We start from the raw sequence: 19,409 nt of genomic DNA on the forward strand, positions 1-19,409 counted from the left end.
AATAACACTGACAAACAAACTGATATTCTTTCCATAGCATGGTCGCTCAGAGGAGGACATTTGAAACTTCATCTCCCCAAATCAAGAAATGTTTATTCTACTTTTGGCAAAGCTGCTGAATGTTTGTGCACTCCTTCTAGTCCAACTGTTTTATGATCCTTCCAGTGAAGTGGTCACACTAGAGTAGAAATGAACATTGAGCTGAAAATTTTTTTAATAAAGCTCTCTCCTTTGAAAAATGTTGTTTTACTGGTACCAGGATGGTTTGTAGAAATACACCAGTTCTAACTGACATGTATGTGGGAATGTGTCTTATATCCCCTCACTTCATCTGGAGTTTCGGGCACCATACGTGAGCACCGTAGAAGCTCCAGCTATATAGCCAGTGTCCTGTAGCAAGTCTGTTATTTTATTAATGTAACCTCCCACATGAGAGAGAGGTTGGAAAAAACAGATTAAATGCAGACATCTATTTCTGAGCTAATCACTCTATGCTCCCTTCACACTTGACATGAGGTAGTCAGTGCAACAATTCATCTTGTTGTGAAGCAGACATCATAAACAGGTCAGATGAATTAAGCCCTAAAATTAACCATTTCTCTCCATGGAAGATAAAGGGAGATTAGGAAAACTAGTTCATGTGGCTGGACTTAAACCACACACACTCCACTCAGGCCGTCTTTTTTAACCAATGCCTACACTTACCTAGTTTAAAGTCCTGCTTGAAACTGAATTTCTTACATCTCAGCTAAGGGCGTTAGCCATGATATTACTGATTTTCTTCTGCTACTTTGCCTTTTTTGGATGAAAAATTTCATCGATATGTTTTCCATTTCCATATGGACATCTTTGAATAACTGAAGATATCTTATTTACCCCATCTGTTTAAAGTGAAGAAATGCAGTTGTGTTTTTCATTGAGAAAGGCTTAAATAACTGCATTTTTTCCCTCAAAAATAAAAAATAAACCGAGACATTTAAATTATAAACTTAGTAATATCATTGCAATCCCAGTAAAATGGATGATTAATGGCAATGTCTGATATATATTCTAATTTTCAATGTGAATAATGTATATTTTGAATTAATTTTTTCTTGACTGATTGAGTTTTTAATTAAGAAAAAATTGCAGTGTAAGACATTTTTTTCATTTTTCTTTCAGGAAGCTTATTTTTCAGAAACGTGGCTATTTAGCCGGACAAAAAGAAACTGCAAAAGCATAGCTGTAGAATTTTCTTCAGTGTTTTACGACAATACCTTGATCAAGTAGAAATTGAGCTAGGAGATAAAATGAATATCCTTACTTACTTCAGGAGGCTAACTTTTGCTGACTTTGACTCCTAGATCACAAGGCATTCTGTTTATTTCAGATCAGTAGTACCTTCATTTAAAATAAAACTACAAATTTTTCATCCCTTTTTTTAACTTTGTGGCCATATCACCACTGGAACAATCATCTCACCCTCCTGACTTTCTCAGCATTCAGCTAATCATCAAATTTATTTGGTTACTCTGAGACTGATTTCTATATGCGCTGCATGCAACTACCTCCAAACAGTTTAAGAAGTGCAATAAAAAAAAAGCTGCAGCTGTAAGTAGTGGTAATTTTCAATACTGATGTCTCTGTCTTCAACAATTTAAAATAAATGCCTCCCTTTCTTCACAAGAGTTCCTTCAATTTGACCTTGACTTTTATGGAGTTCACAGAAAGTTATAAACTGGAATGTAAAATAAATAAGAAAAATGTTGAAACCAGAGGTACAACCTCCCTTCCCAGAGGAGGTGTACGTGGAACTACACCCCGTGGGCGAGGGAGCAGCCCACCAAGGAGTCACCCTGCTCACAGGCGGTGCCCCGGCCCCTTCAAGGACTCCTCTTCAGAGAGGGTGCTGGAAAAGCAGTTCAAAACTTTTAGGATTCATCTGACACTGTAATTCAAACCTTCAGCCTCGGCAGCCGTCTTTATCTCTTTCTGTGATTTATTAAGGGTTAACAGCATGTTCTTCTACCTGTTAAAACATGTTACTCTTTCCTAAGGAGCTAAATAAAAAGAAACAGTATCTAAATTCCTTCCTATACCTTTTACTTACAAAGGAGGAACTCATGTATGATTCAACTCTGTATATACTCCTCACTGCATTTTAAATAAAATATTTTAACTTCAGCAGTTGCTATTTAGAGTAAATTTCAGAAATAAAAAATTAAAACAAAAATCAGATATAAAATACCATTCCATTCTTATCTCAAAAGAAATTGCCTACTTCCATGCATTCAGTTCTTATCTTACTACTGCTTATAAATTCAGGGATTTTTTGCGTGAACTATAGCAACCGATTTACAAAAGAAAGAGTTGAATTAAATCCCGAAGTGACATGTAAAAAACATTCCAGTTCACTTCTATCTGATGGTGGATCAGGCAATTTTGTGCCTTTGCAGCACCACCACATCACCAGGTTCTTCTGTTTCAGACCATGATGGTGTCATTCAACACAGCAGCACAGAAAAGCAGGGCAGTGTTCTGTGCAAGCGTTTGATACGATATGATGAAATACAGAAGACTGTGTCCTATCCCTAACGATCACTAGTAGCAATGCTTCAAAAAAATTAGACACTACAAATACCCACGATGAACCTTACTAATTGCAGAAGGCTTTGCAGGTGACAGAGAGGAACGAGGTCTTTCCAGATGCTCACAGGTAATGCGCTTATGTCTTAAATCATGAGATTTGATTACCCTTCTCTAGGCATGCTTTGCTGCAACTGTTACTAGCCTTTATATCATCAAGCCCTTTTTGAAAATTGAACCACTATATTTAACTATATGACCTCCATGGTGAATTCTACAGGCTAAATGCACACTGTCTGAAAACACTATTTATACCTTATAAAATTACAAGCTACTCTTAAATATCTGATTTCTTGATCTTGTTTTATGAAGCTGGAAAAGAAGGAGAAAACAACACAACCTGATCATTCCTCCTCTTATTTCATATTACTATATATCTCAAAACTCATTTTTTTTACTGTTTCATTTGCAAAACAAAGAGAATATATCCCCATCCCACTCCCCGTCATCTCAGAGACAAGACTCCTCTCTATACTATTTAGTAGTCCTACACTTTATAGGACTTTGAAAAATTTAAAATTTAAATTTTACAGGCTGAAACCATGAGCTCTTTATCTCTTCTTCAGTTTTTGGGCTCCCTCATGGTTGCCAACTGCAGCAAGATGACTTCCTGATACAACGCTTTAATCCACACCCCTCCAGTAGGACCACAGAGGAATGAACAGGAGTTCCAGAGTTGGTTTTTTCCCCTTCAGCTATTCTTTTTAAGAGTTATGGATTTTTCTTTACTCTTTGAAGACATCTATGTGAAATTACCCACACAACAGTAATCCTAACAAAACCAAGATTTATTAAAACGAAGAGAAAATGGAATTAAAACAAAATAAATTGTTTGCTTAACATAGCTGAATTTACAATTCTCATAAGTTAAATTAGGTAAGGCATAAACCAGATAAGCTTAACTTCAGATAAAAAAGAAAAAAATGAATCCTGTAGTTTATCCTTTGAAATTAAATATCCTTTCTGACCACACCAGTCAGCCTGTCAATGCCGCTTGCTGCTCGGAGACCAACAATTCCCTCTTTTGTCTCCCACAGATATGCCTAATAAACCCCGGTTCAGGTTTCCTAAACACTTTTCTGAAGACAAAAAAATGGGCTTTGGTAAACAGTTTCAGTCTCCATCTCTGAGGAGTTACACCACCGAGGAAATGAAAAACCTTAATTATGATTTGTGACTGCCTTTTCAAGGTTTATGACCCAGCTCAAATATTGCCTTTTGCTAACCATCCTGGCTGGCTCTATCTAGGTTTTGGCTAGACCCATGGGCAAACCTCACCTAAAGCAGATCCTTTTCTCTTTCACTTGTCACAAGCAATGAATTATAGACAAGGGCTAAGGCTCACTCTTACAATCAGCTACATCTCAAAACAAAGTCCAACGGACCTTTTAAAAAAATCAGTCTTGGCTGATGTCTCAAATGACAGATTGTTCTTTGTTTCTGCCTTTATGGGTTTTAGGACTCACATATACATAGTTTTTGCTTGAGTACGCTGTGTCATTTAGTGGGCAGCATTTCCTTGAAATAAGAAGAGTATGACTCTTGGACAGCTATAATAAAAACCGATCTGTAATAGAAACTTTTGTCACTTTGGAAGTATAATGAAAATGGCATGCTTGTTCCTTCTCATACACAACTGTGGATGCAAGCACGCTACCAAAAACGGCTTAGATAAGCAGAACTTCTTTCTGTTAAGCAAATAAAATAAAGACAAACTGGAAACAGTCCCACTGAACAGCCTCCATACAGGGACACGTATCAATACAGATGTATCAGAAGAACGAGGAGAGCAGTGGTGAACAGATCACACCTGTACCCTGTGTTATTAACTCAGAGTAACTCTTCTCAACCTAGAGCATGGTCTAAGCCGTTCTCAACTCTTTATTCTTCAGCCTCTCCAATAAATTTGAAATGAGAAAAAAAAAAACAACCCAGACAAGAAACCCTGAAGGCATGAAAGTGATGGAGATATTATTACAGAGCTACTTAACAATATCCACATAGGCTTGTCTGATGCGATGCAGTCCAGCGCTAAGCCAGGGCTACTGTAGGCAGGCAAGAAAAAGAAGCAATCATGACTTGAAAGCGGATTCCTATAGGAGAAGGTTAGCTTGTGACTCCCAGAGCTGGAACTGTGTCACATACCATTTTTTGATATAACAGGATGCTCGGAAGAAACCCTTCAGCAGCAGGAATTCAGGGTGCGGCTGCACTTAGGTTCCCTAAAGCCAAAAGCAAATGAACTGTGATCTGAGATCTGTTCAACAGAACATTATATTCATTTAATTATTTTTTTCATTATGAAATCATACATAGGACAGTCTTTCCAAGCTCCAGATCAAGTTAATTTCATTCATTACAGAGGCACATAGAGTTACTCAAACATTCAATTAAAATAACCTTACAGAACTGCATTTAAATTGTATCATCACTCTGACGAAATCCAAAGCAAAACATAAAATAAAGGTCAAACGGGAGAACACTATGGAGCAGGTTAATACTCATGAAAAATGAGCACAAGAAAAACAAAACTATTCCCTAGTGAAAAATGGTAGCAGAGGATGTGAGAAGGGATGTTATTCCTCTCCTTTATTGCTGCTCATCTAACAGAAGAAAAGCCGGAGAAAAGGAACTTCAACATTTGTAATGGGGAAAGAAACAGACAACTCGGCCTTACCACGGAACAAGGAAAGAAGGAGGGAGAAAAGAAGGTGCATGACCAAAACAGGACCTCACTGCTTGCACATCTCAAGCCCTAGGACACAAAAACCCTGCTACAGGTGATTTTATTTTTTCAGTTCGTTCAACAGTTTCTTACAAGGAAATCATTTTGTAATTGACTTAAGGCAAGGATTCCTTCTTAAAAACAAGCAGAAAAAATCTTAATGCTTTGGTAATCTCTTTCTTAATCCTCTCTATACATATCACTGGAAAAGACTTCAAAAACTGATTAATCCAAAGATAATTTTACTCAACTGTTCTCCAAAGAGGAATAAAAAATGTATTGGAACTCAGCTAATACACAACGTCTTCCTTAAAGAAATAAATTACTTAAATATTCTTTCAAAATGCTTTCAGATGCATATATTGGAATTATTCAGAAATATATTAACTTTAGATCCTGACCTTCTGGCTACCACTGCAGCAGAACACAATTAACATTCTGCTGAGGCTCCCACAATGTATATTCAAAGAGGTTTTTTATGACTAAGTAATACACCAAACGATACAAGGGAACTCTTTGAAGTACTGAACAATAACAAAACATTGAAAAACAGTATCTGCCATGTTTGCACACAAATATTCTGCGTAAGCAATGACGAGCTAAGCACACCACCAGGACAGAGTTTCTTTACAGGTGGTGAATTTGGACAGATAGTATTGTCCCTACATTACTAAACATGGCAGAATGGCAGAAGTCTGGTAACAAGGTAATGTTTTAGAATCAAGGTTTGTCTTCAGTGGGGACAGAGCATATTTTAAAGACTCATTAAAATGCTAGTGTCAGAAAGGTAGGTGGAGTTTTGACAGCTATCCACTACTTGAGGTGGATCCTAGTACAGTGGGAGTCGGGGCCACATTTCAGGGGTGTGTAGGTATGTACCAATGCTGTTAAACATGCTGAGATTTTTTTTTTTAAAGAAGCCCAAGTCATTTTAAATTCATTAACTGAATTACCCTATTGCCAAATACCCAACACAAAGTGATTAACAATTGTGAACATGCACCTAGGTTCTGTACAAGCGTTTGTGGATCGCTGTAGGATAACCAACAGATGTACAACTCAAAACAAATATTTGTAAAGTCTCTGGCTTAGCATTTACAATCATTCACCTGATTTAAAATAGGACCTTTTGATACTTGGGTTATAAAGGTGTGATTCACCAAGGCACTTGACTACAACGTGGTTTACCCAGAATTCGAAGAACCCTCAGCAGCACCCTCCATGGCAAGAAGATTTTCCCCACTAACACTGGACCTGCTCATGGACAGCCCAGGCTACGGAGTGCCTACCTGCCCTGCTGGAGCGGTGCCACTTCCATGAATAATTAAATATTTATTCCAACATGATTCAAACCCTCAAATCCTAGATAGCTGCACACTCCCTAAGGTTAGAAACCCGGTGTCTGTGTGCCTCGCTTATCCACCAAATGCAAAAGCCTAAGATCATACTAGGAAAGAAAAACTAACTCTCCTGTATATTATAGAAATCAACAGAGAAAATATATTCATTGCTGTGATATTGTCCATTGGTTTGCACCTGGAATTTCATTTTTCCTCATCCCTAAGTAAGGAAGAATTAAAATTACAGTGTTTTTTAATTTTATTTTTACTGAGCAAAGAAAGCAAAACTTATGAAAACAATTATTTGTAAAAAACATACATATTTCAATTTTCACAAAAGAATCAAGAGAAGGGAAATTATGTACTACATTTTCTTAATCCATTATGCCTCCAGTGACCTTCAGGTCTGACGAAGACTGGCACCACGCATTTTTTTTAATTACTAACAAAAAGCTCTGGATTAGTTAAAGAGCTTATCAACTCTTCAATACTTCAAATACGTTGTTAAAGGCAAAAACGTAAATGGCTTTCATTCATAACATTTTAAACGCAAAAGGTGACAATTCTCATGATAGCACTGTAAGAAAGCAGTGAAAATAGCATACGGTGGTTTTGATTTACACCAGGACAGAAGCTGGCATGTCCAAACCACTCTGAGAGGGAAGGAGATGGTTGTGAGATGCCCACCACCACCACATGAGCAGAAAGACAAACACAAAAAGTAAGGCTCTTATTCACACGTGCCTGGCGAAGAAGAGGCCTCGCAAGGACAGGACGTAAGATGGTGAGCGCGCCTCGGGCAGGTCCCCACGAGAGGGGGAGTGCAAGGAGACAGCATGGCATGACTGTCCTTAAAAACCAGCATGACGATGGGGATGGTAAAAGGAGCTGCACACAGGTAGAAACTGGCAGAAGTAGTATTCTATGGGATGACTCAGGCTAATTCCAAGAGAAAACGTTATCCTCCACTGCTGTATCAGGCAGCTCATGTCCACAAGAGAATTCCACTGCAAAATAGCACGTTCAAACCATAAATGGATGTATTTGGCCAATACACTCGGTACTGGACTTGCCATAGGATACACAGCTAGCTCTAAGTTACTAAGCATTATCCAAAAACCAGAAAAATATTTAATTTCCAAAGCTCATAGATAACCCTTCAAGAAAAGATACTAAGACTGGATGACTGAGTAACTCATCTTCTCTAGTGTAGTTCCTAGTACCCTAAAGAAGTTGGATTTTGTTGTTCGATCTTCCGAAGAACTTCAAAACCCTGCTCCCAATCTAAAGCAGGGGGAGTTGAGGCTTTTAAAGGTTAAAGGGCTTGCCCAAGATCTGTAAATAGCAAAGACAAATCTTCAAACTCCATCTCTCCTCCTGTTCTTCCCCTACTCTACCATGAATCAGATATAATACTGAACCAGAGCTTTATCCCAGAGATTACAGAAATTATTTTAAAAGACTGCATATGGGAAAAATACATAAATCGAAAGTTCTGGCATGAATTCTAAATAATTTGATTTTAAGAAAAGCAGCGTTTCAGTTCAATTCTCCGCTCCAGTTATATTCTCTCTCCTAAAAATCAAGAAACTCATTCCAAAATAACCAAGATGAATAAACACTCTTTTCAGTAGAGCAGCAAATCAGGTAGATGGATATCTTAAAGATACATGTTTGAAGTTTCACATCTCATCACTGCCTACAGCCCTCAAGTCTCAATCCTGACAACAGCCAATAGCTTTTATGAATAAGCATCTTCTGGAAGAGATGCTGGACTACGTGGCTGGATAAACAGGCAGATAAGATGGTAGAGAAATACAAAACATCAAACATCCATTTACCACAGGTATCAGCCCGGGAGCTTGCAGTAATGTTTATGCAGATAAGAAAAAAAAATCAAAAAGAAAGCTATGCAAGTAGTTTGGTTCTATAATTTATTATAAGATTTTGGCTTTGTAAATATAAATCAAATACAAATGTACAGTGCTGCCAAGGAAATAAATTATATTTGATATCTATACATTAATATATTCCAGTAAACCAGACTAAGGAACAAATTTAGTCATAATTCAGTCAAGAAGTACAGAACCATACTATTAAATTCCTATGGTATGTGAAGAACAAAACAAGTTTAAGCAATACAGTTCTTCAAATCATATCAAAAGCAAAATGACTGCAAACTCCTAAAGCAACGTTACTAATTTATCATTGTTACAGCTTAAGAATGTAGCCACAACACATAAATTGCTTCTCCCTTATGTGGTATCTTTGAATCGCTCAATCTGAAAAAAAAAAATAAAATCCAAAGTGTATTACAAAGAGACTGCACTTTTATAGCAAAGGAGGTAGCAGACGGTGAAACAAGAAATAATATAATGGCATGAAGAATTATATGCATTTTGCATTGGACGTATCATTTATATGATAAACACACAAGTGTACAAAAAAACTGAGACACTCGATTTTTTCTCTTGAAGGCAAAAGATCTGTTTGGTATAGGGTAACTAGTTGGAAGATACATGGATTTTTTAGTAATTCTGAAAGGGACTGATGCAGACAGTAACAGCTAAAATGTAACTCACTACAGAATGCCTTCCTAACAATTTTGGGATGTTACAAGGTGCAGATCTACTTTAATTACAAATAGGGTAAAGACATTCAGAATCCTACACAACAAGCACATTATCACTACGAAAATCTGCAAACGAAATTCAGCTGTGCCTTTTCTGGATCTCATCCAGGAGGAGTAGCGGACTTTATCTTTTTTTCTCTTGCAATTAAAACCAGACAGATTTCTCTTCTACTCAATTAGATATTTTTCTGCAAATCTTTATTTTCAAAAAACAACAAGGGAAACATCAGGGGCACTTAATTTCCTTCAGGTAATCCATCACATCATTGATATAATTTTTGTACCCTTAATTCTATGATGCCTCTAACATTCATGACCTGCTCGCTGCTGTTCTACTTAGCCATAGTATCTGAGTACTTCGCTGGTGACTTCAGTCACTGTAGTCATTTTCCCATACCAAGAGCCTCTTCAGTTGCCCGGTTGATTTGCTATAAATTTTCATGGATTATAGGCCACCTCCCCGACATCCTCCCCGTTCCTTCTTATATCTTGTTTCCTGCAATCGTGGGAAAGGAACACGGGACATTTCATCTCTGCTCTGCCTCATTTTCTGGGTGGTCCTTACTTCCTTTTATTTCCCCGTTTAGCAGCTTTTGATATACAGGGTGTAGAGATATAGGAAAGGATAAGAGAAGTCCTTCTTCACAAGAGAGCAGCAAATTAAGCTCCTTTGCCAGCATCTCAAAATGCCCAAAGATTTTCTAAAAAGCAGAATTAACCAATAAATTACAAATATTTTTTAAATCACCCCAAAACTGCTATGAAAGTTTAGTGCATATAGTGAACAAGAAAAAGCTAATTATGAGGAATAAAAAATAAACCGACTTGTGTTTTTAATTGGCCACAGCTAACAGCTAGAAGAAAGCAAGCAACAGAAGTACGTATTGGAAAGCACATTTGACTATTTAAAAATGTTAATACTTTTTACTGGGAGTGTTTTAGCTGCTGTTTCATGTAAGCTTCATGAGAAAATGTGAAAAATAATTATATTGTCTCCATTTATTCTTTTTTTAAAAATCATGCTATTTTTAATAATTTACAAGCTTAAAAAAAAAGACATTTTCTTCTCAATATATTTCTTTTTATTGTTTTTCTTTAGAAAAAGAAGAGCTTGTGTAAAATCTGTGCAACTACTTTTTAAGAAAGAATTAAAAAAGACTGCCTGACCTGATAAGCACTCTGGAAGAATCTACTAAAAGTCTAAGAAATAGAAAAGCTGAGCTGCAGAAAGATTGCACTGACTATTTTGGTACTAAGTCTCCTGTCTCATGTGCCACTCCTATCTGTTTTAACCAGAAATGACAATGCATGGCCAGTTGCTGACAGTCAGCTTCAACAGTATAGCAAATAAATTTGTTTAAGAAGGTCTGTCCTGCAGGTCTGTCCATGTTCAGTTCCTGGCAGTGCTATGGACTTGCTGTGACACCAGGAAAGTTTCTTAACATCAGTTAAAAAAAAGATATCATATCTATATTCTTTAGCAGTTCATAAATCGTCTTCATTTTTACAAAACGGAAGAATATCCAAACACAGACATTCTGATTACAATACTCTCTAGTCATTCTTGAAAGATGGGTATTCAGATTCAATGAGTGAACACTGAAGAAGCCATTCCTGTTTAATTACACTCAAGAAAGAAATAAAGAGGGTGTTTCCAAGTGTAGGGCTCATGTTCTGTAGCACAAGCACCCTCTGTGCTGAAGTTTGAAACCTGACAATTTCTGTAAGAACAACATCATTCAGTTCTCTAAAAAGCTACGAGGGTAGTTCCAGATTTTATCGTAGTGAATGCCTCAGCTCGCTGACGACAACAGAACTTCTGATGTCATGGCAAAAAGTAAAGAATGGGCTATGAGCAAATGTAAATCGGAATATATTTCAGTCTTCCCAGAGAAGAGACATTCACTCTGAACGAAGGGATAGTAGTAGAGCACTGATAAGAGAATTGCTAGCAAGATTTGACGTCTCTTGGTGAAGATTTTAGGCAAGATTTTTCTCTTGAGGAAGATGATGCTAGTTCTCATCACATTCTTTCACCAGTTATTAGCAGTTTCTCAATTTCAAAATAAGATTCATTTAGTTCCCAAGTACAAAATTTGCTACCTTTAATGTAGTACTTTCTTTAAAACTAATCAAAAAATCATAGTAGCAAGCATTTTTCACAATTTCTATGGCTTAAACACAATTTCATTTCCTGCTACTACAGAGGTACCATCAACTTGAAGTTCCAGCCATTTTTATAGAGCCATTAAACAATTTAGTGTATTAAATCTGCTTGCCTTTTACTTTTGCACTTGCCTTCATTTTTATCAAAACGACTTTCTCTCCATCTGTTGCTCCCACAAAAATAACATGCACTACTTCTTACTTCTAATTATTTTCTATTCTTCTAGTGCTAAAAGTATTGGCATATTATCTTCATCTGCTTCTGGTCTTAGAAGCAGACCTGTCCTCAGAATAAAATGGAAGTGTTTGCCTTAGCAACTATTCCCCTCTAATTTATACTCCAAATGCCTCGTAATATAGCGAAGTGCTGATACTGCTATTTTACAGGGAGGAAATCATGCCATAGAGAAGTATATTCAAAATCTGTTACAAGCACGAAAGTGAGACAGCACAACGGGTGAATCATTTCAGAAACCTGATGAGTTATTCTCACCTGCTCCATACAGAGCTGCTGAAGCCAGTGGTGGCCAGCGCACGGCTCCTGAACCGCTCCTGGCTCAAAATATTTCAGGTGTGGTTCTCACGAGGCTGCCAGTCATGTACCTGGCAGCAGGGCCAAGCTGATGCAGTGGTGGCTGAATAAACTCCAATTATTGGATTTGGAAGCAACAAGTCAACAAGGGTTGCTGAAGCAAACGTCACCCTAGCACTCAATGCTGAGACAAGTTCCAGCCCGCATTTTAGGAGCCCTCAGCTCCCCAAAGCACGCAGTGAACACTAAAAAGCAGCCATGACATGATATGACATGCGCCTAATATAGACATCATGACAGGTTCTTCCATCTGAAATGCTAATGACTAGAAAGTACAGCCTAGCTTCCAATCTGCATTTACTCAGACTGGCTGTATACAGTCGTCCTCACACCAATATTGGTCTGTGGCTTAAGTGTCTTTTACTCTCTTCCATAGTCACCTCCTTCTAGACACATTTATAGAGATTGTAAGAACCATAGGGGTTGAACAAAGACACATTTACTGAATTCCTTGAGTATGACATGAAGCTACTGAAATACATAGGATACTCATGGGCTAAAGATGGAGAAGGTAACATAGGTAACAGCACAGTTTCAGCCTCTCTGTTGGAACACTGGAGAAACGTCAACATCTAATTCACAAAAAATCTAAATCTTAGCTTATTAATATAAGCAGACTGTAAATAAGAGTAATAAAGATTAGATATTTTTACTGACCTTCACGTTTCAACCAGTTGCCTTCCTATCTAACATAGCTGTAAGGCCCACAAATATCGTTTCTTTCTCTAAATCAGGCTCTGACTAGAAGGACTGAGTATGCTATGAGGAATCTCGAGAATCTTTGACTTTGAAGACAACACGAAGTATCCCGGGACTTCCCTGGGGAGCCTTTTTGTTGGGCCCAAGAGAAGGAATCCTAAGGAGAAATGTGTCATAAGCTTGGGGGCTCTCAAGGTAGCTGTTGGCTCATCGAATCCTTGGAGGGAATGGTCTCTAGCCTTTGGGATCAGGAACAAACCTCAGCTGAGCAAGTTACAGGAATTAATTTAAGGGAGACAGACCACATGTCTGTTGTCCTGCCTGAAAAGTTTACTGTAATCCACTCTCAATGATGGGGTAGAGAAAAGCAAACAAGCTGGGCCAAGAGCTCCCATAGTACCTACAGCACACACATCCAACATGGCCCAGCATCCCTCCTCTACAGTCAATTTTGAGAAAGCAAGGAGAGAAGAGAGACAAGTACTCTGTGGTGAGTTGCAGCTGGATAAGGTTACTAGTGGTTTTTCCGCAAGCCATCTTGGCTGAGGATCTTGTAGCCTTGAACGTTTTTATGCTCACAGCACTTTGTAAGATTTATTTTTCAATTTTTTCATTTTACAGTTTGGGAACCAATACACAAAAAGCTGTGTTTGGAAGGCCCAGCGGAGTTACCCAACTTCAGCATCACAATTACCAGGGTGTGCAATTTCAGAAGTCTGACAAGTGGTTTTTAGCCTCTGCCCCCAGTGAAGTCAAAATAATTACATCCAACAACTAACAGTATCCAGGCTATTCTGCTGTGAATAGTCCTGGGCATCTCCAGTTAGCTTACAGCTCCATGCATTATTTTGGTGACTTTATGCAAAACAGAAATAGTCCCCATCACAAATTTCTACTATAGACAAAAATAACATGCACACATTAAGCTGCTTTCGCTTGTCACCCCTGATGAACTTCATATGGCAACCAGACCAAAAGCCCCCACTGAGCCCCCCAAGCTGAATGTGAAACGGAAATATCACAAAAAAACACTGCCAGCATCCCAGAACATGACTCACACTGCTTAAGTACCAAATCATTACATTTAGAAAATTCTCGTCTGGATATTTTGTATGGATAGATCAAGCACTCTGAAACTACATTTGCTGAAAAAAGTACACTGAGCGCCAGGGCTCCTAACTTGGTTCAGTATCTGCCTGTGCTGGTTAACTTCAGGCGAGTCACTGTGTACCTCTGTGTTACCATTTCCAAATGCAAAACTAATTACACTAATCCCCTCTGTGCAGCACTTAAACATCTACGGATGAAAAGAATTATCCTAAGAACTATTTATGTTATTAGAGCAAAGAACTACAATACCATGTGGAAAGCCGGGGCCAAGTCTCTTCTGTCAGTCTATCCCTCTTGACAGGTATGAACTCCAAGCTCACAAATTACTACAAAATGCTGTTTATAATTGATGGACCTTCCTGGGCAGAGTAAAATGAGGAACTGGTACGGGAAAAATCAGTGAAACAACACAGGGAATGCTGTTAACTGTCCTAAGGCCCAGATTTTCAAAGATGTCTGAAGACAGAGATGAGGTCCATACGTGGTAGGATTTTCAGAACTAACATTTATGCAAAATACCGCTAAAATCAATGGTAGCTAAGTAGTGTAGCCTTCACAGACAGTCCCTGCAACTTTAATCACTTTAATCCTTGAAAATCTGACCCCAAGTAAACAAACTAAAAAGACATTGTTTAATGTTACTTGTATGACTATCGTGGAAAACTTTTTTAGAAAGAAATGTTGACTTTTAAATTGCAGTTTATCAATCCATAAATGCTAATGAAATCCCATGCCGTCTGCCCTGTGATAATTTTTTCCTATTAAAAGCTTATTCTTTTTTTTAACCTAATAAGTACATCACTAGTCCAAGCACATTCATTGTTCAAAGTTTAAATTTATAGTTAAAATGAGAAGAGAGGTCACTTACCAGTAACCAGAATTCTGAGACATGAATTCTTCATATGTATTCAAACTAGTGAGCTACACATATCTCCTTTCACTTAAGACTGGTCTTGTATCTTTGCAATGAATAAGTGTATAAGGTACAGACTGATTGTGCCACTTTCAGTTTCCCCCCAACCACAGAAATAAAACTCAGGGAACTTCAAAAAATTCTGAGGGAGAGAAAAATAATCAAAAAGAAAACATAAATGTGAACTACACATGTAAAACAAATTACTATTGGTAAATCACCTCTTTTTCTCTTTTTGAATGACAGCGCACAAGTATAGTTTATCACAGTGACTTAAACAGCTACACCTGGCCACTAAGTACCTGAGGTCCTGGAGTCTTGTACAAACCACTCTGGCACTTCTTTACCAATATATAGGTTTGAGTAATGTTACAGCACATGGTGAAGGTAGGGATGGAGCTCCAGATAGCATCATCTCCCATATCTCAACTATTTCTTAACAATGTTGTGTGCTCTGGAGGAGTACTCTGTAGTAACAGCAGGAAATTCATCTTAGCAGTCTGATAGCAAATTTTGACACAGTCTCCAATTGACTTCGACAGTCTGTGTGGCTGAACTGTTAAACCCTTCAGAAAACACACATGAATAGCCTGAAGCGTTTGAATGTGTGAATACAGAAGTAGACAACCCCCAGCATAAAAGTATAAAACCCAAATTCTGCTTTAGAGGCAGAACACCAGAAATAAAATTTAGAGATTAAATAAAACCTGTTGATTAAAAAATATAATTCTACCATGATTTGAGGCAGAAAATGAAGAAGATCATTCATAAGAATATATGCACCTCCTGCAAAAGCCTCTGAGGAAGTGGCCTTGATGAAAGCAGAAGTAGTAAACACCAAGCCCAAAACCTTAATGAGGCTAAGTGAGAGTTCAAACTCTTTTAGCCTTAAGCAGATATTCCATAACAGCTTTAATAAATGATACAGAAGGAAAAAAAAAATGGTAAGAAGCCACATGCATCTCATTCCCAGAATGCGCAGCATGTGGGTGCTGGATGGCTTTCCTCGTTGAAGTATTCCTGCCTCTTTCAATAAAAAAGCCCACAGATGACAAAAAAAGAGCCAACTAGACAGACACCGCTAAACGGGTAAGATCCCTGTCTGCCCCACAGTGCTGAAAGGTGGGTTTTCAACCCTTTCGCTTACACACGACAGGCTGGCTGCTACCACAAGGGCGCAGGATAGCATTTTCAGTGAGCTTGATCCAGGAGAAATAGGTAAAATTGTTTAAGCTGGGTTATGCAGGAGCTGAAGGAGGTCAGAATAAGTGATCAGTGCAGTTCTGCTAGATAAGAGCTTAAAGGTTTGGTACTGCTGTGTATCTGTGACCTAAAGTGAAAAATATTTTTGTTGAAATTCTTTCCAAAAACAATGCCAACACAGATAGCCCAAAAAACGTTAAACAGACCAAAATAAAAATAGGAAGAACCACAACTTTCAAAAGCACATGCATTGTCCTAAATCTCTCCTTTGAGTAAGTACATAGTACATTATGTACTACTTTTATTAGCAAATGAAGTCATGTAAAAACAACTACTAACAACAAGAAACATCAATGTTAATATGCAAATTCCAAGATACTTTCAAAACCATTTTTTCCATTTCTAGAAAAATAAAACAAAAAACCCCAAACTCTCATTTTGTGAACAATCTATTTGAGATGAGTATGATTTCACTCACAAGTACTATTCAAAAACATTTTTCTTGAAAGCATTTTCAAAATGGAAACTGTATAAAACTTTTTTCCATGTACTTCTAGCATCTATGTCAAATGGGGTACATCTGGGCTGTGGATGAAGCATCTCTAAGCAGACTTAAGTATTTTTGGAAGAACACTGGGACAGTTCTTGTAAATATTAAGACTGCTATGGTTATGTAATATTGTCTAATATTGGATTATTTTGAACTCCTCTGGAAATCCATTCCACATTAATACTGATTATTAGCATCAATCAGTTTTAAGAGTAAGCTTGCAGCTTTAAGGTTCATATTTCTACAGAACAGCTCTCCACAACTGGATGTGGCTTGGGTTCTTCTTTTCACCATCGTGGTTTAACCCCAGCTGGCAACTAAGTCACCCTCCCCACTGCCAGTGGAATAGAGGAGAGAATCAGGGAAAAAAAAGTAAAACCCGTGGGTTGAGATAAAGACAGTTTAATAGGAGAGCAGAGCAAGAGATAATAATAATAATAATAATAATAATAATAATAATAATAATAATAATAATAATAATAATAATAATAATAAAAGAATATACAAAGCAAGTGATGCACAATGCAATTGCTCACCACCCACTGACTGATGCTCAGCCCATCCCTGAGCAGCAGTCACTGACCCCGGCCAGCTTCCCCCAGTTTCTATACTGGCCATGATGCCATACGGTATGGCATAGCCCTTTGGCCAGTCTGGGTCAGCTGCCCTGGCTGTGCCCCCTCCCAGCTTCTTGTGCACCGGGCAGAGCAGGGGAAGCTGAAAAGTCCTTGACCAGTGTAAGCACTGCTCAGCAACAGCTAAAACATCAGTGTGTTATCAACATTATTCTCATGCTAAATCCAAAACACAGCACTATACCAGCTACTAGGAAGAAAATTAACTCTATCCCAGCCGAAACCAGGACATTCACCTACCTGTAGCTCTACAGTAACACACAGCAAGTTCTTCCTACTGTAATTTAAGCAGGATCCTGAGAGACCTGAGTGGTAAACGATAAAATGTGCCTTTGTATGTAGAAGAGGAACATTTCTGTGCCAGCAGATGGTTGTCACATGCAGACCTGTGATTGCCTAAGTCCTATTGCCAGGTATACACACCACCACATAAATTGATTCCCTCCTCCCTTGTTGATACACATGTAAAATCCATGCCCAATAACCTTGCAAAAATATATAGAGAGTTCTAGCTACAATACAGACAGGTATTACTTCTCCTAACAGTGAATTATATCCATTTCTGCTGCACAATATATCATATGTTTAACAGTGCACACTACTCAGCAACTTAACCCATGGTGTACCAGCTTTTGCAGGAGTGTCTTTTACAAAGCATTCTTGAACTCAGCCTGTGTTTCTTTTCTCATCCCTCCTACATCTATCTAGTTTTCTCACCTCTCTCCTTTGTCTCCATCACCCCTTTGCTGTCTTCTTTTACACTTGCACTTCATGGGCTGCGCTTTCTCTTCTATTTCATAATTTCTGCAAACCTACCTCTTCTATGAATGCTATTACTGAATGTGCCACTTTGTATTTTTTCTGTACTGCATCACACCACACTATATTTATATTCACGGACAAATTTATTCACGGACAAATACTAAATGTAATTTGGAGCAGGGATTTTTGTAACTTTTCTATCCTGCGCTGTTATTTTGTAAACTGCCAAGTACATATGCATTGCTATGTAAATAAACAACAGTAACACAATCCAGATGAAACTTTACAGAAATGTAGGTAGTCAGAATGTAATTACCCAAACTGGAGCTTGGCCAGGACGAGAGGGCAAGCATCCTTACTCTTGTGGAAAGTGCCACCGGATCATACAAATGGCTCGGATGAGTCAAAATCATCACTACATAAATATATACTTTAAATGAAATTTCCAAACACAGTACACCATCTATCACTTTTTAATTATCTAGCATACCTGTCAAGGGTGCTAGAGCCTCATTAGCAAACACCTTCTCAGGGCTACCTCCCATTGCAGCTCGCTGTAGCCTCAGACGTGGGAAGTGAAGGTCGTCATTTAAATTCAAGACAAAGCGATTGTAAAGCAGCACATTCTGTCCGAGATGTGGGGCTCCTGCGACAACGGCTAACCGGCAGCTCTCCACCAAGTTTGGCAGTTCAGTTAATTTCATTAATTCACTGGAACTTGGAAGAAATGCTTAAAACCAGGGCTGTCATTTCAAACCGTCAAGAGCTCTTTTGTGTTTTAAGTTTAGTAATGTAGACGTGAAAAGGTTTGATACCCATTGTAATACTGTACTTCATTTATTTGTTTGATAATCATCTGGCCACCACACCCACCAGAATGGACTGAACTCAATGGACACTTGTTAACTCTCCCGCGCAGGAGGGCTTCAGCCTGCTTCACCTGTAGCTAAACACCCTTTCCCTCAACGACTCCTAGACTGTAATTCAGCCATCCAAAACCTTTTTCAAGAGGCACCTTCAGTGTCTGAAAAAAGCTGCAAGTATGTTGCATTAACACTGACTTTTTGCTTTTATTATCACACAATTCTCATTTTCCATTGCCATGCAGCTGGGTTTCAGCACCATTTTTTTTTAACCTCGCTGAGTTGCCTTCCATGACTGAAGTCCCTCGTTACTCATAAAGAAATACACAGCGTGGACACAGCACATTCATCGGAGTTTGCAGCCTATTCCATGCTCTCCCAAAAGAAAGAGAGCAAAAGCACCAGATCCCTGTTTAACCTGCCTTGCTGCACTGAGGTCTTACTCAGCAACGAGATGGCATTCACAAAACCTTCAGTCAAATCCCTCCTCTGCAGTCAGACTCCTCATGTATATACATCATGGCACGTTACTTAAAGAAAGGAATCACATCCCAGAGCGCCCAGATGAAGGTGTAACAAGAACTTCTATCAAAA

General features: G+C 38.3%; 1 protein-coding gene across 7 annotated transcripts in view; it reads right to left on the minus strand.

Annotated features, from left to right (window-relative positions):
• ZMYND11 (zinc finger MYND-type containing 11) overlaps window positions 1-19,409 on the minus strand; it is a 113,619-nt gene that overhangs the window by 80,882 nt on the left and 13,328 nt on the right. Inside the window, exon 2 of one of the 7 annotated variants that reach the window (XM_087729816.1) lies at window positions 4,771-4,847. The exons of the other annotated variants lie outside the window; for them this stretch is intronic. The gene's annotated coding sequence lies outside the window, so the exon portion shown is untranslated. The remainder of the gene's footprint in view (window positions 1-4,770; window positions 4,848-19,409) is intronic. 7 annotated transcript variants of the gene reach the window in all.

This window comes from Nipponia nippon, unplaced genomic scaffold, assembly GCF_047370975.1.
Source record: "Nipponia nippon isolate SJK-2023a ecotype South Korea unplaced genomic scaffold, ASM4737097v1 scaffold_1, whole genome shotgun sequence".
NCBI classification, from domain to species: domain Eukaryota; kingdom Metazoa; phylum Chordata; class Aves; order Pelecaniformes; family Threskiornithidae; genus Nipponia; species Nipponia nippon.